The sequence below is a fragment of the Aotus nancymaae genome, unplaced genomic scaffold (assembly GCF_030222135.1).
Source record: "Aotus nancymaae isolate 86718 unplaced genomic scaffold, 86718_ANA_hifiasm-v0.15.2.pri h1tg000043l, whole genome shotgun sequence".
Classification (NCBI taxonomy): domain Eukaryota; kingdom Metazoa; phylum Chordata; class Mammalia; order Primates; family Aotidae; genus Aotus; species Aotus nancymaae.
Genome location: NW_026988457.1, coordinates 6,954,739 through 6,971,147, shown reverse-complemented (window position 1 = coordinate 6,971,147; position 16,409 = coordinate 6,954,739).

Sequence of the window (16,409 nt, the reverse complement as noted above, 5' to 3'; positions counted from 1 at the left end):
TAAGAAGCTTCGTGCTTGAGATCCTAGGAGAGCAGAGATAGTTCCCCCCATTTCCCCGTCAATCCTGACAAAAGGAGTCCGAAGTCCAAGTCACTCAGAGTAGATTGTGTGCAAACATCTAAGTCCGTCACTGTAGGTGGAACATGGGATGTTTTGATTAGTGAGACTATGGGGCAGGAGAAGTAGGACCTTGTGATCAATCACCTCCTCCCCCAGGAAGAGAAGGGACAGTTCCTAAAATGACAGCATGCAAACACATACTGGGCAGACAAAAGGTATCAGACCTTTAGTATGCTGATTCAACTGAAGAGAGAGTTCATTCTTAAAGGGATAAAAAGGAATCTTCAGAGGGTGAAGGACAGGAAATGAGGTACAACTGAGCCACACAGGAATTGAAACCCAAAAGTCTGCCTGAAGGTTAGGCCATGTTGGGTTCCCTGTTTTATGTTCCCATGGCATCCTGAACTTTCTCTATCAGAACATCTGTGACTCTTCATCATAATCAGTTCCCACCAGTCCTTTTTATAGGACTTCAAGCCATGTGAAAGCATGGACTTTTATTGTCCCATTTACTGTTGAATCCCTAGCACCTGTGGTAATGTAGGGATCCTAGCAGGTTCAGTGCAAATTTGAATGGATGAATGGATAAATAGAGAAAATAACCAGCCCCCTTTGTCTCTCATGGTACCAGACAATCTGTTATCCCTGAACGCCAGCTCCATTCATCTCTTTCTGTCTGCTGTTCACAGGCCCCTCTGCTTTCTCCAGGGATGCTTGTCTTTGGTTTTGTCTGGCTGTGTATCTACTTGGCCCTGGTTTTGTATGTTCCTTTAGCTCTAGAGTCTCTCAGTTTCCCAAATTGAAATTAAGAGAGGCAATACAATTAGTCACTTTTTGGGTCAATTGTCCATGCCTTATCTAAGCAACTGCAGGCCTGTGTGGTCAGCTACTGTCTAGGGCTGCAGAAACCCATCTCTACAGCAAGATCTCTAGGCATGAATATGCCTATCCCTCAACGCTCAAGTGATGTAGGGAGGAAAAGTGACATGATCAATCTGTCTCAAATCAGACTTAAGCAAATAAGACACACTCTATCCCTAAAACCCCTATTTATTAGCTCCCTTCCCTTTCAATGCCACTAAGTGTCCTAGCATCTTCAATATTATCTAAGTCTAATGTAAGAAGTGGTTATACCCTTCATGTACCATGGCCATGACACTTCCTGTCATTTATTCATATATTCAGTCAATAAATACGTTCCTGCTGAGGCAAGAGCCTCTAGACTACACTCTCTAGGAGTGGAGAGGGATACCTAAGAAGTAAATAGTTTTGCCCATGGCCTTGAGATTCTTAACAAGGAAATCATTCATTCTTTCAGTTAGTATTTATTGAGCTCTAAGCTCCTAGTTAATGTTAAAAACTATGCAAGAAGTCAGAGTAAACAAGGCAGATAGTCCCAGTTTGCACAAAGTATATTCTAGTGGGAAAGATTAAAATAATTATTTTAACATTTCATGAGACCTGTGATAAAGGAAAAAGAGTTCCGAAGAAAGTTAATAAGAAGAGAACCTAACCTCACCTAAGGGATTGTGCATTGCCTTCCTGAGAATATGCCCTTAGGTGGGTGTTACCTTTTAGCCTGGTAAAAGGAGAGAGAATTGGAGAAAGAATATTCCAAGCAGGGAACATCAGGAGTAAAGGCCTGGAGGAAATGAAACATACCACCCCCAACCTTCCCTAACCCGCCCCCCAACCCCCACACACAGTGTATAGTAACCAGTTTGTTTAGCTTTATTTTTGAGACAGGGACTTGTTCTGTCACCCAGCCTCAACCTCCTGGCATCACGTGATCCTCTCACCTCAGTCTCCCAAGTAGCTGGGACTACAGAAAGTTTAAAAATTAGCCAGGTATGTTGGCTCACACCTATAGTCCCCAGCTGGTCTTGAACTAGTGGCCTTAAGTGATCCTCCCTGCTTGGCTCTACTATATCTGACCAAGAATCACTTTCATGTTAGGATAATTGTATTCTATTAAATATATATAGAATAAAATTTTATTCATGCCTTTCTTGTTTAACTATACACCATGGAAGTCTTTTCAAATAAGTTGGTATAGATCCAACTTATTCTTGTAAGCACAGATACTGCAATTTATTCAACAATTTCCAAATGGGTAGATCTTTGTTTCCATCATTGCCAGTAAAGCAATGTTGCATAAGTATCATATTCTTTGATATACTGGAAATTTTTGTTTTCTGGGAGTGTGTTACTGGGCCTGAGGTATGTGTATTATATTTTAATACAATGCCATTATCAATCTGTATTTTCAACTATTTTTTGAAGGCACTGTTTTTTAAACAATATCCCCCACAGCAGTAGATAAAATCACCATTTTGAATTATTGTTAAGTGATACTGCATTGTTACTTTATTTGTATTTCCCTGACTTTAGCAATGAAACTATCTTTCATATGCATACTAGTGATTTGGATTTGCCTTTCTTTGAATTGTCTATTCATATCCTTTTCCTATTATATTTTCATGAATTTCTATGAATTCTTTGTTTATTGAAGATATTAGTCTATCATATGTGTAGAAATTTAGAAAATCTATTCATCGGTCTGCTGGCTTGGTTTTGCATATCTTTTGTCATACAAAATTTCAAAATTTGTATTTAGTGAAACATGTTCATTGTTACTCTTAGAGAGTTGGGCTTTCTGTTTGGTTTATTTATTTAGAGATGAAGTTTTGCTCTTGTTGCCCAGGCTGGAGTGCAATGGCACAGTCTTGGCTCATTGCAACCTCCACCTCCTATGTTCAAGTGATTCTCCTGCCTTAACCTCCTGAATAGCTGTGATTATAGGCACCTGCCACCATGTCCGGCTAGTTTTTGTATTTTTAGTAGAGATGGAGTTTCACCATGTTGGCCAGGCTGGTTTTGAACTCCTGACCTCAGATGATCCACCGGCCTTGGCCTCCCAAAGTTCTGGGATTACAGGTGTGACCCTCATCATCTGTCTCTTTCTGTTTGGTTTAAAAAGTCTTTCCAAACTGTAGTTTATACATACAAGCCAAATTTCCTTTTAACACAATAGTTATTTTGTCACTTTTTAAATTTAAGTCCTTTATCCACTTAGAATTTTGTTTTAGGATTGTATGAGACAGTGGTATTCCTTCTAGATGGATAATCAAATATATTAACATTATTGGTTATTTAAGCCACCCTTTTTTTTTAACTGAATTGAAATGTTATCTTTATAATGGATTATATTTTCCTATAATTCAGGATGTGTTTCAGGCTTTTCTGTATCATTGATCTATTTGTCCATTTCTTTGTCAAAACTGTGCTGTTTTGATTATAGTGGCTTTATGATATATTTTAATATCCTGTTAGGCAAGCCCTCCTCTTTACTACCCTTATACATAATTTTGTTCATTATTTTGAGCATGAATTCCTCCACATTGACTTTAATATAATATTATTCAAACTTTTCATCCCTTCAGAATCGAAAGTATAATTTGAATTTGATTTCCTGCATATATTACTTTGAAGATATTTAACTTTTTTCTTTCTTCTTCTTTTTCTTTTTTCTTTTTTTTTTTTTTTTTTGAGAAAGAGTCTTGGTCAGTTGCCCAGGCTGGAGTGCAATGGCATGATCTCGGCTCATTGCAACCTCTGCCTCTTGGGTTCAAGTGATTCTTCTGCCTCAGCCTCCTGAGTAGCTGGGATTACAGGCATGCACCATCATGCCCAGCTAATTTTTGTATTTTTAGTAGAGATGGGGTTTCACCACGTTGGCCAGGCTGGTCTTGAACTCCTGACCTCAAGTGATCCACCTGCCTCAGCCTCACAAAGTGCTAGGATTACAGGCTTGAGTCACTGTGCCCGGCTAAGAGACTTGACATTTTAATGATACTATGTCTTCCTGTTCAAGGATATAAAATCATTTTCCATTTATTCAGGACATTTAAGTCATTTACTAACATTGTGGAGTTTTCTTTAGGCAAGTCCTATGTTATTTTTGTTAAATTTCTTTTTTCTTTTTTTTTTTTTGAGACAAAGTCTCGCTCTTGTCCCCCAGGCTGGAGTGCAATGGTGCGATCTTAGCTCACTGCAACCTCTGCCTCCCGGGTTCCAGTAATTCTCCTGCCTCAGCCTCCCAAGTATCTGGAATTACAAGTGTCTGCCACCAAGCTCAGTTATTTTTTGTATTTTAGTAGAGACAGGGTTTCACCATGTTAGCCAGGCTGGTCTTGAGCTCCTGACCTCAGGTGATCCACCTCCCTCGGCCTCCCAAAGTGCTGGAATTACAGGCATGAGCTACCGCTCCTGGCCTTGTTAAATTTATTTCTAAATGTTGTATTTAATAGTTTTCATTGTCACTGTGAATGTACTATTTCTACTAGCTTTTGCTAATAGAGGAAAAAGTAGTTATTGTCGCTACATTTATTATGCATTCAATTACCTTACTACATTTGTTGCTAAGTTCTAGTAGTGTCATACTAAGGTCTATGATTCTTTAGGTAGGCAATAATGTCATAAACATATGTAAACTAAGTTTTTATCTCTTCTTTTTCAATTTATATCAATCTAATTTTCTTGTTTTATTGCATTTTCTAAAACTTTAAAAAGTGTTGCATAATAACGTTAGTATTAGGAATCTTTGTTTTGTTCCTGATTCTAATGAAAAAGGCTTTATCATTTCACAATTTTAAAATTCTATTTTGCAATTCATTTTGGGGAGTGGTTTTTATCAAATTTAAGCAGTTTCCTTTATTACTATCTTACTTAGACCTTTTATTAGTAATAAAAAAGAATAGCCACTGAATTTTATCAAAGGCCTTTTAGCACCTACTGAGAATCATTTGGTTTTTCTCCTTTAATTTGTAAATGTAAAGTACTATATTGGTAAATCTCTTTGTTTTGAATAATTCTTGAAATCCCAGAATAAATACTACTTAATCAGAAAAAATTATTTTCTTTTGCTACAATACTGATATCTATGTTAATATTTTAATAAGAATTTTTGCATTTCAATTCATGTTAGATATTTTCCTGCAAATTTTTATACCCTATCATTATTATATTTCATTCTTTCATCTGTGGTAACGATTACTTTTATTCTGAGGTTTCTTTTTTCTTTTCCTTATTTTTTGTGATTTGATAGTTACTATTAAATCCCTTTTCATCTGCACCCCTCCACTTTAATTTAGAAGTCTCTTGTAACTTTTCATTCAACTAGTGGTCATCATCCTTTTCCCAACACTCATAAATATTTATTTATGTATGATTGTGTGGCAATAAGAAACTACTTTCCCCAATTACTCCAGTGCTTTTGACCCAACTCAAGAGAGATGGTTTTAGAATAATTTTACTTCCCTCACTCCTGACTCCTCCATACAAATGGAACTTCCAGAAAACTTTAGCTCACCCATTTCATTACCCCTTTTGTTACTACCACTCTACTTCCTAGGTTTCATTGAGTTTGTTTGTTTGTTTGTTTGTTTGTTTTGAGACAGGATCTGGCTCCATCACCCAGGCTGGGTGCAGTGGCACAATCTCAGCTCATGCAGCCTCTATCTCCCGGGCTCAGGTGATCCTCTCACCTTAGCCTCTGTTCTAGCTGGGGCTACAGGTGCACACCACCATGCCCAGCTAATTTTTTTAAAAAAGTTTTAGTAGAGTCAGGGTGTCACTTTGATGCCGAGACTGGTCTTGAACTCCTGGGCTCAAGTTATCCTTCTGCCTTGGCTTCCCAAAGTGCTCGGATTACAGGCAGGGGCCACTGCACCCAGCTCAAGATAATTTCTTACTTTCCAAACTATTACAGGCTTTCTCCTGCTGTCTCTTCTTCATCTTTCCTTTTCTTGAGGTCTTTCTTCTCATTAGTTTGCCATCTGGTTCTACTCTTCTCATTGGAATTCTCTGAATTCTTAGCTTTTTGGCAAATATCTTACCTTTTTTTTGTTTGTTTGTTTGAGATGGAGTCTCACTCTGTTGCCCAGGCTGGAGTACAGTGGCACGATCTCGGCTCACTGCAACCTCCACCTTCCAGGTTTAAGCAGTTCTCCTGCCTCATCCTCCCGAGTAGCTAAGGCTAGAGGCACGCACTGCCATACCCAGCTAATATTTTTGTACTTTTGGTAAAGACAAGGTTTTACTGTGTTGCCCATGCTGGTTTTGAACTCCTGAGCTCAGGCAATCCACCTGCCTTGGCCTTCCAAAGTGCTAGGGTTACAGGTGTGAGCCACTGCACCCAGCCGTATCTTACCTTTAACCTGGCTGGTAAATGGTATGTTGGATAGTTTGAGGAATACTAAGTGACTGTCCTTTTCTCCCTATGTCAGTTAATATCACAATATTTTATCATTTTCCAGGTATATAGAGGAGAAGTCAAGCCTTTCGGATATTTACTTTGTTTCATCTCATTTTTAAGTCATTCTTTTGGAAATCTTGTAAAAGTTTAAAAACATTTTTTTAGAGGTCAGAAATTTTACTTGGACATGCTACTTGTGTGGCCTGCATGGAACTCAGGTTAGCACTTCACATCTACTCCTTTCATTAGCCTGGGGACATTAGTTCTTTTTATGTGCATGATTATTGTCTTTCCTCAATAATTTTTTTCCTTGGAACTTCTGTCATTCTTGTGTTACATCTGCTGGATCTGTCTACCTAGTCTCACGTTTCTTTTCCCATCAGTTTTAGGCTTTTATATCTTTTCCTTTTTCTTTTTGTCAACAATCTCTTCCATTTGATCTTCCAGGTTACTGGTTTGAGTATCATATTTTTTTTTGGAATGTGATAGATTTTAGTTCCTGTTATGGAGTGACTTGTGATGCCCTTCCATACCCTCCAATTCATGTGTTGAAGCCCTAACCAATGTGATGATATTTAAGTAGGGGACCTTTAGGGAGATAATTCAGGCTAAATGTGGTCATAGGATGTGGCCTTAATCCAATAGGACTGGTGTTATTTGAGGCTAAATGTGGTCATAGGATGGGGCCTAATCCAATAGGACACTAGTCCTATTGGATTAAGAGGGAGAACCAACATAGAGCTCTCTCTTGCCTCTGAACACAGAGGAAAGGCCATGTGAGGACACAGCTAGAAGGGAGTCACCTACAGGCCAGGAAAAGAGACCTCACTAGAAACCAAATTTATCCACATCTTGATCATGGACTTCCTGTCTCCAGAACTGTGAGAAAATGTGTTAAGATACTCAGTCTGTGGTACTTTGTTAAGATACCCAGTCTGTGGTACTTTATCAGAACAACCCAAGCAGATTAATACTTTTCCCAATAATCTTCTTTTCCCTTAGGTATGCGTGACATTGAATTTCTCCCTGTATTGCTGTTACTGTTCAGTCGTTGTTATTAGTAGTATTAGTAGTAGCAGCAGTAGTAGTATTTTGTTTTGGGTTGACCTCAGTCTTCTTCTGCAGTTCCATTTGGTCAGAAACCCTTCCTCCTGGATGTTCTACCTCGGTTTCCTCTCTCGGGTTGAGGTATCACTCTTGGGTAGGTTTATTGTTTTCTTTGCCCTCTCACTGAGGCTTGGCTCCTATTGCTGGGATAGCAGGATCCAACTTCTCAGCTTCTAGATCTCCGTAGCTTTAAAGGCTAGCACTTGTCTAATATCAGAAGCAAAGAGGGTACAACACCAGGGAACTAGTCATTGTGGAGGCAATAATATAAAATTCAGCTGGAAGAAACTTAAGGTGATGTATTTATTTCTGCAAATTCAAAAGTAAGTGGCAAGAAATTTCCACCTGTAATTGTTCTAGATGTGCTACTGATACTGAAATTAGCTTTTATCTGCCTTTTATGGGACTCCTAAAGAAAGCACTGACTCCAGAGACTGTTGTATTCCAACCTCCACTGCTAACAACTGAGGATGAGCTGTCCCTTAACCTCAGCATGCCCTAGTTTCTTTATCTTTAACAAGGGATAAGAATACCTGCCCTACTTGCTTGACAGAATTGTTGTGAGATGAAAATGAAACAGAGCAAATTTTAAAGTGGTGTAAAATATATCATATGATTTGACATTACCATAGAACATATTGCATTTTAAATATGAATGTATGTACAAATATTCCTTCAGATGTGAGGATTCTGTGTTTCACATATCTCCATTCTTGTACTAAAGTCATTTTGCTTCTTTGTTCTAGCCTACAAAAAAAAAAGAAAAAAAAGAAATTGATGTGTGGTAATATTTTTTGTTAGATGGAAAATACACTTTTATACAGATAATCTAAAAACAGTAAAGTTTATGCACATTTTACAGGTGAGGAAACTTGGTAGTGGCACAGCATGAATTTGAACTCACTGGTCCTGACTTTCACAATGAGCAGTACTTGTTCTGCAGTCACTTGAGCTCACCGCAGTTGCTCCCTTACTCTGATTTCCTCTGTCACTCTCTAGTCATTATTGTTGTTATGTCTTGTCTCTGAGTTACACCCTATCTTCATTATCTATATGCTGTGGTTTTAATGTTTGTCCTTTCCAAAACTCATTTTGAAATTTAAGCCCCAATGTGGCAGTATTGGAAGGTGGTTGGATCAAGAGGGCTGTGCCCTCATTAATGGAGTGGCTTAATTGATTAATAAATTAATAGGTTATCATAGGCCTGGTACTGGTGGCTTTATAAGAAGAGGAAGAGAGACCTTATCATGCTCAGCCCGCTCCCCATGTAATGCCCTGTACCACCTCAGACGGGTGGTACAGACTCTGCAGAGGGTCCCCACCAGTAAGAAGGCCCTCACCAGATGCAGCACCTCAACCTTGGACTTCTCAGCCTCTGTAACTGTAATAAATAAATTCCTTTTCTTTATAAATCACCCTGTTTCAGGTATTCTGTTATAAGCCACAGAAAATGAACTAAGATAATGTCCCTTCTGACTCTTTCCTTCACAGGCAAAATTAGTGAATAAATGGTCCATCCTTGATCTCTCCATTTCTACATTTTACTCTTTCTCCACAAGGCACTATAATTTGTTTTCTGCTCTTACCACTTCATTAAAACTGCTCCCTCTAACATCATTGGTGGCCTCTGTGTCCCTAAATCTAATAAGTACTTTTTAGTAATTATCTTGACTTCACAGTGGTGTTTCATAGTGTTAACAATGCTCTCTTTTTTGTACATTTCTATGAATTTCACTCTTCTGGTTTGTCTCCTACCTCTCTAGTAGAATTTCTTGGTCTTCACCAAAGGCTTCCTGTCTTCTTTAATTTTTAAAATATAGTGTTCTTCTGGGGTCTGGCTATTTGTACTCTCCCAGGGAGATCCCAATGTTGCTATCTATATGCTGATGACAGCAGAATCATTTTATTCAGTCCAGGTTTTTATCTGGGTCTCCAGACATGCATATCTGAACTACTGGACACTTCTACTTAGAGGTCTCATGGGTGTCTCAATTTCATAAAGTCTGTAATTGAACTTTCTGAATCTTATGTCCCTTAGCTCAATAAATGGAACCAGCAGCTATTTGAGTGCTTGGATCAAAAGCCTAAGAATTTTCCTTGACTCTTCCTTCTTGCTCATCCCCCATAGTTGGTTAGCTCCTGAAACACTGATAAATAGCTCTCAAATCTATGCATTTCTCTTCATCACTGTAGCTACCATCCAGTCTAGACAACCATTGCTGGCTTACTGCTTTTATTTTTCTCCAATTTATTCTCCATTTAGCATCCAGAATGAGCTTCCTAAAATGCAGATCTCAGAGTGGACCATCAAACAGGTGAGAGTCTAGTTGGTTCTTGCAGGTCCAGCTGGAGGGAGTTCATAGAGGACTTCTTTCCATTTGGGAAAGAGGACCTGTAAGTCTGGAGCCAAGGTGGGGAGATCAGAGTATAGTCACTCCTGAAGAAACCATTGTCGGAAGATTTCGATGAATTCCTAAAGGAAAGAGAAGGGTAGACTGTGAAAATGTTTCTAAAATGATCTAATACTCATTCTTTTCCCAGAGAGATTACACAGATGCTGAACAGGTGGTATGAATCCTCTTTGCCTAAGGAGACCTGAGAGCAGAGTTTTTAGTCCTGTATTCCAGCAGCAGGACCTGAGCCACAGTGATAGAAGACTAACTTAGCTAAAATACATTTTTCTATCCTATTTTCTGTTCCTCTTTCTTTAACATTTGAATTTATTGCTGCATTTATCTCCAGTTCAGGCCATGGTGACAGATTTTAATGTAGTTCTAAGTAAAGAGCATAATTTCCAATTAGATGCAGTGCAATTAGTGCCTTTGCCTGCGTACCCCCCTCACCTTCTCTCTTCTCTCCTCTTCTTATGCAGGCAGCGTCACAGCTCTCTAGTTCATTGCTCTCCTCCTCGGAGCACCATATAGCATGAAGCTTTAGTACAACTCAGTTTGGGACTTAACGACCCAATGCTTTTCTTTTTGAAGTCAGCTTTTTATAATCAAAAGTCATCTCAGGCCCCCAACATTTCCCATAAGAACTTTAACAATTGGCTCTTTAGCTGGCTTCCCTGCATCCGGTCTACATCCCCTTCAATCTATTCCCCTCTTTGCCTTCAAAACGCTCGTTTTAATCTGCAGATGGCTTCCTTGTTTAAATCTTTCAATAGCTATCATTTGCTTTCAGAAAGAAGTCAAAGGCATAGATTGGTCGAAAAAAATCTTCCCCTACTTTCCTCATCACACTGCACCCTAGCCCCATGTTGAAGTACTTGGAGTCACTGAGTACATTTTTATTGCTTCATTCATCTGAATCTTTGGACATCCCATTCCTCACTTCCACCTTCATCTGCAAACCAGACTTTTGCTCAACCTAAAGGCTCAGGTTAAAACTTGCCTTAAGCACCTTCCTAAACCTCTGGGTTAGATCTGACTGCTCCTTTCTTGGTGTGTTTGCTTGTATCTTGTTATTACCTCTAAGGTTGCACTCATCACACACTGTAGAAATAAATGTTTACTAACATGTCAATCTCTCCTACTAAATCAAATGGCCTTTGAGTTTTGGAAGGGAACTAGTACACAGTAGCTGCTCAATAAATGCTTCTTTTGAAAGCATATAAGTATGATATACTTTTCAATGTTCCATTATTATTTCTTTATCTTTAGATAGATGTGGTAAATGAAAGAATAATGCATGACTTGCTCCTGTACTCTCTTCAATGTTTTATGTGAAACCTGCTTCCTAAATCATTGCCTTTATTCTCCAAATGTATCAACTAAAATTCAGCCTAATATTTATAATCATGCTTAAGTCTGCCTTTGTATTCTCCTAGGGGTTTGGGCCTGATCGGAATCGGGAGCTGAATGGAGAGGGAGGGAACCTGTCAGCAAGTGAGAGAGCCTTTGCTTTTGAGTGCATTGTTCAGATAATTCTCTTAATCTGCCTTTCTGGTGTTCCACGTCTACTACAAAGGCGACCTGTTATAAAGAGTGGACATTTGGCTCCATTGGAAAAGCAAGCCTATCTTCTTGGCCTAATACAGTATTCCAGGGTGTTGCACACTGCACCACTTCAACTGAGATAGCACCAGTCCAGAGTGAGACAAGACTTTCCAACTGATTAAGCCACTCACATCAAGTATACATGTGCCAAAGCCCAGATTCAGCCTCACACTTGCCTGTTCCTTCTTACTCTGCTTCCAGTTTGTCCCATTGCTGTCCCTGCTGCTGGCTTGTACCCTTGCACCTTCCCTGCTGTCAATTATGCTCATCCACTTGGCTACATGGAGGTCCTGCTGATCTATTGAGCCTAATTGGTATCCTGTTGGCAGCAGTTTCAGGGCATCCTGGGGTAGGGATTTAACCCTTGCTTGGCTGGCCTGATGCAGAGCAACTTAACTTGCAAGTATAGAATCATATCACATAAATTACTACACTGTAACCAATGTAAATAGAACAAATTCTGAATTACCCGTGACTTGATCTTAAGATAATTCAAGAATTGGCTTTCTGTCCCCGCCCCCCCGCCCCACCACCCAGAAAGTCATCATAATACTTATGAGTTAAAAAAAAAAAAAAAAAAAAAAAAGCAAAGGAGAGAGAGAGTTTAGATTTTACCAGTTCTTGTGTGGAGAATGGTATCCACTGGTTAGAAGGCTTCAATACTGAAAAAAAAAATTACTTCTGTCAAACAAACCAGAGAACAGATGGTTTGTCTCTAATGAATCAGTTTTAGTGAAAATAAATATTTTTAAAGACACACATACAGGATAACATTTACATTTTTTGAAAGGTTCTTTATTTTGAATAAGTGTATTTTCTTTTTAATGCTCCATGGTAACATTATTAAACTTTAGTCACAAAGAAATAGATACCCTAGGGACAGAGAATCAAGCTTCAGCAATATCTTTAATTTTACATAAAATGCCCTATCACATGCTTTCATCTCATGCTTTCTTAGATGTGTATATTTTTGGTTGGTATTTATGCTACATTTTTAAAACCTCTTCAAAGCAAAACTTTCCACTTAATATGGAGAAATAGAATATAGTTTAAATGTAAAGTATTTTTATATATAAAACCAAATTGTCTGGATTATATATTTCATTGAAATTTAAATAAGTACAAAACAAGACTCTTCATTCTTTAGGCTATTTGAGTTTAGATAATTATAAAGAGGAGTCTACAAGCTGGAAATATAAATACTTCCAAAAGTGATATAATGCCGACCAGGATAGCTCTTGTCATGTTGCTCTTTTGTCTGTGTGTGAATAGGTAGCTTGTAGCACAGTGCCTGCCCAGGGCGATCATTTGTTAAATGCTGCTGGGATACAGATATGTGTAAGGAAAGGAAGATGAAAGGGGTGATACAGTGATGTAATGAGGGTCTTGATTTAGACTGCAGGGTCAGTAAAGGTTTCTCGAAGAAAATGTGTATGATATTTTACCTTATTGATTTATGGATATGTGATACATTATGGATATTACTTCGTCTGTTATGTGTTGAAATTACTTTTCGGTTTGTGTTGTGTTTTTGAGTTTGGTGTTAGTGTTTTTGCTACAGAGAACAAAAAACTTTAGATTTAATAAGTCAAATCTGTCCAATTTTTCCCTATGGATTTCGGGTATCTTGGCATATTTAGGTTTTTACCAAGAAGATGCTAGTTATTTGGACTTTATCCAGTAACTAATTCTCAAACAAAGACTGTTCCTTCTCTGAGCGCTGGTGGTCCATTTTAACACTTGTTCTGGTGTTTCTGGGGACATGAGAGAATATTGAAGGAGCAGGGGAAGGCAAACATCAACTGTGAGCAAGGTAACAAAGTCACTCAACTGTGGCTGAATATGGATGAGCAAAAGATAATGCATAATTATGTTCATGGGTTTTAGGTTCAAGAGAATTGAATGAGGCTGTGGGAAACTGCAGAGAACATTCTCCCCCAAAGCTCCCTGTGGGCAGAACTGGACATCTTGCTGATACTGTCTGATTCTGAAACTTGAAATTTGGGGTGATCCCACTTAATTTACGTTTATTATAGAAGCTCAAATGTTGCTGAGTGCTTGGCTGCTAGTTAACATCCTAATTATCAGTTAACACCTTAGTTGGGATTTGTACGAGGTCATCTGGGAGTGAGACCCAGGAGGAAAGACAGCCTCTCATCAGCTTATACATCTCACATCTTTTACTCAATTTATCCTCATATATTTTGCCTTGGAGGGCAGTTATAGTATATTTTCATGTTATAAATATGGAAACTACAAGAGAACAGAGAAAGTGACTTGTCTCATGTCATAGAGCTAATTAAAGGGAGATCTGCATCTGGGCCCTTTGTCCCTGACTCCCAGAAGCTTGGGGTTTCCAATTCTGAGACAGCCTCACAGCGTGGAAGAAATTCAGCCATGCAACTACACTCGCTCTCTTCTTCACCTGGTAAATACTCTCTGCAGAGAAATCTGAACTGTGAAAATATCAAAATCAGCTTCAAGCATGGGAATGACTCAGCAGCATACAAGCTAGTAAGAGACATTAAAAGCATCGTTAATTGCTTTAAAATTTTAAAAGCTCACCATAACACTGACACTTTCAAATATGGTCTTATTAGTCCAGGCCCTTTGGCTATCTATACTGACAAAAATTGAGTCGTTTTTTAAGCTGATTCACAGAAATCTTTTTTCAAGTGCTTGAATTTCTATAGGAGACAAAAGGTCACATTCTTATGCATAACCAAATTCGAAGAGTTAGAACTAACCTGAAGATATTCCTAACTCTGATAATACATTTTCCCTTCTGGAAAATAAACTAAAGAACATACAACATTTATTTTCTCTACAAAAATTATTCCCCCACCTCTGTGGCCTTCCCCAGGATGAATGTAATATTCTAGTCAAAATGTCACCTGAACAGTATGAAAATCTAAAACAAAAATTATTGTAAAACCAATATGTGTTCAATGCAGATGCAGGGGAAGAAAAACGTCTCTTTTTTTTTTTTGACGTCTTGGGTTCATTGGCTGGAGCTCCTGTAGCAACAGACAGATTAACAAGGCAAAAGCATACACATTTATTTAGTGTAAGTTTTATGTGACATGGGAGCTTTTGTAAAGAAAATGAAGCCCTGAAGAAGCAGCGAAACCTGAGTGTTTTTATATGAGGTTTCATGAAGAGTGGACAGCTGTGGAGAAATATAACATGACAAAGGGGTTGAGCAGAGTGTAAAAAAGTGGGGGAAATTTAGCAGGGCCTGTTTATTCCAACTCCTTTCTGTGTGCCTTTGTCTTCAGAGATTAAAATGTTCCTTTCCTCTGGGTATAGGAAGGGCACCTCTCAAATGAGGGTTTTAAGACCTGCTTCAGGGGAAGGTCAGAAAATGCTTCCTAGGTTTTATTACCTGCTTCAAGAGAGAAGAGCAAGAAAGGTCAGTAGGACATCCTTGCTTCTGTTGTTTTCTCAAATTCCTTTAGCTTAAAATATTCACTATGTCAAGATGCCATATTTCACAGTAGTGTGTCCCGAACCCCATCATAGAAAACCTGAAAAATACTAGGCCAAGCGGAGTGGCTGATGCCTTGTAATCCCAGCATTCTGGGGAGCTAAGGCAGTTGGAACACCTGAGTTCAGGAGTTTAAGACCAGCCTGGCCAACATGGCGAAACCTTGTGTCTACTAGAAGTACAAAAATTAGCCAGCATGGTAGCAGGTGCCTGTAATCTCGGCTACTCGGGAGGCTGAGGCATGAGAATCACTTGAACCCAGGAGGCGGAGGTTGCAGTGAGCCAAGATGGCATCACTGCACTCTGGCCAGGGTGACACAGTGAAACTTTGTCTCAAAAAAATAAAAAAAAGAAAGAAAACTTGAAAAATACCCAAAAATCCAAATCACCCAGTCTTACAATCTGAAGAGAATTATTACTGCAATGTAGCAATTTTACACACACACACACACACACACACACACACACACCCTCCACACACATTTGCTGATAAGTGATTAAAACCATATTGTATGTACTACTCAGGATGGCACGAGATTATGTGTATGCTGTTATTTCCCACCTTTCAGGCCAATGGCAGATATTTAGTGGCCACAGCCTTCTTTCCTGCTGAGCCCAGATGCTATTTCAGAATAACCTTCAATGCAGCACTCCACATACCCACTACAGAAATATTTCAAAAGCTGTCCCTCATACATACTGTTTTGTATCTTGACTTTTTTATTCAATATTTTTTTGCTAGTATGCATTTTCTCAAATCATTAAGAATGGCTTGAAATGATAAAGCTGCATAATATTCCTGTAAATATACAAAACTCTAACCCTTAGTGTTGGGGGTGTGTTTTTCTATAAATGTTGCTGTTATGAATAAAAGTGTTGTTCACATCTTTATAATTAAATTTTGGCTGAAAATCTAATTATTTCCTAGGGAAATTTTGCTAGTCTCACTGCGCCAAGAATTGAAAACATTTTCATAACTTTTACTTTATTTAACCAAGTTATTTTTCATAACAATTAGACCAATTTCATGAGAGAATGTAAGAATCCTTGTCCTAATGAGCTTTTACCAACATAAAATATTAACACATTTCAAATCTTTGCTAATTTTCTAATGGGGAGAAAGATACACAGTTTAAATTTGCAATTCTTTTTCTATTAATAAAAACAGTAAATTTTCTATTTATTAATAGAAAATTATTAATAGAAAATTGCTTCTCTATTAAAAAAACAGTAAATTATCTGTTTCTATTTTAGCTGATATTTCTACTGGGATTGTTGAGTTTTATTCATTGATTTGCATAGATTATTTGCATATTATGCATATAAATGCTTGGTGGATGATGTTATTTCTCGGTTTTAATTTAGCTTATGATATACACTAACATATGAATGGTTTCAATTTTTATGTAGTCAAATCTGTATACCTTTTACTTTGTGATTCTTTTTATTTATTTATGTTTATAGAATGTTCTTCCCCATCCAAAAAGTGGAAAAATATTTA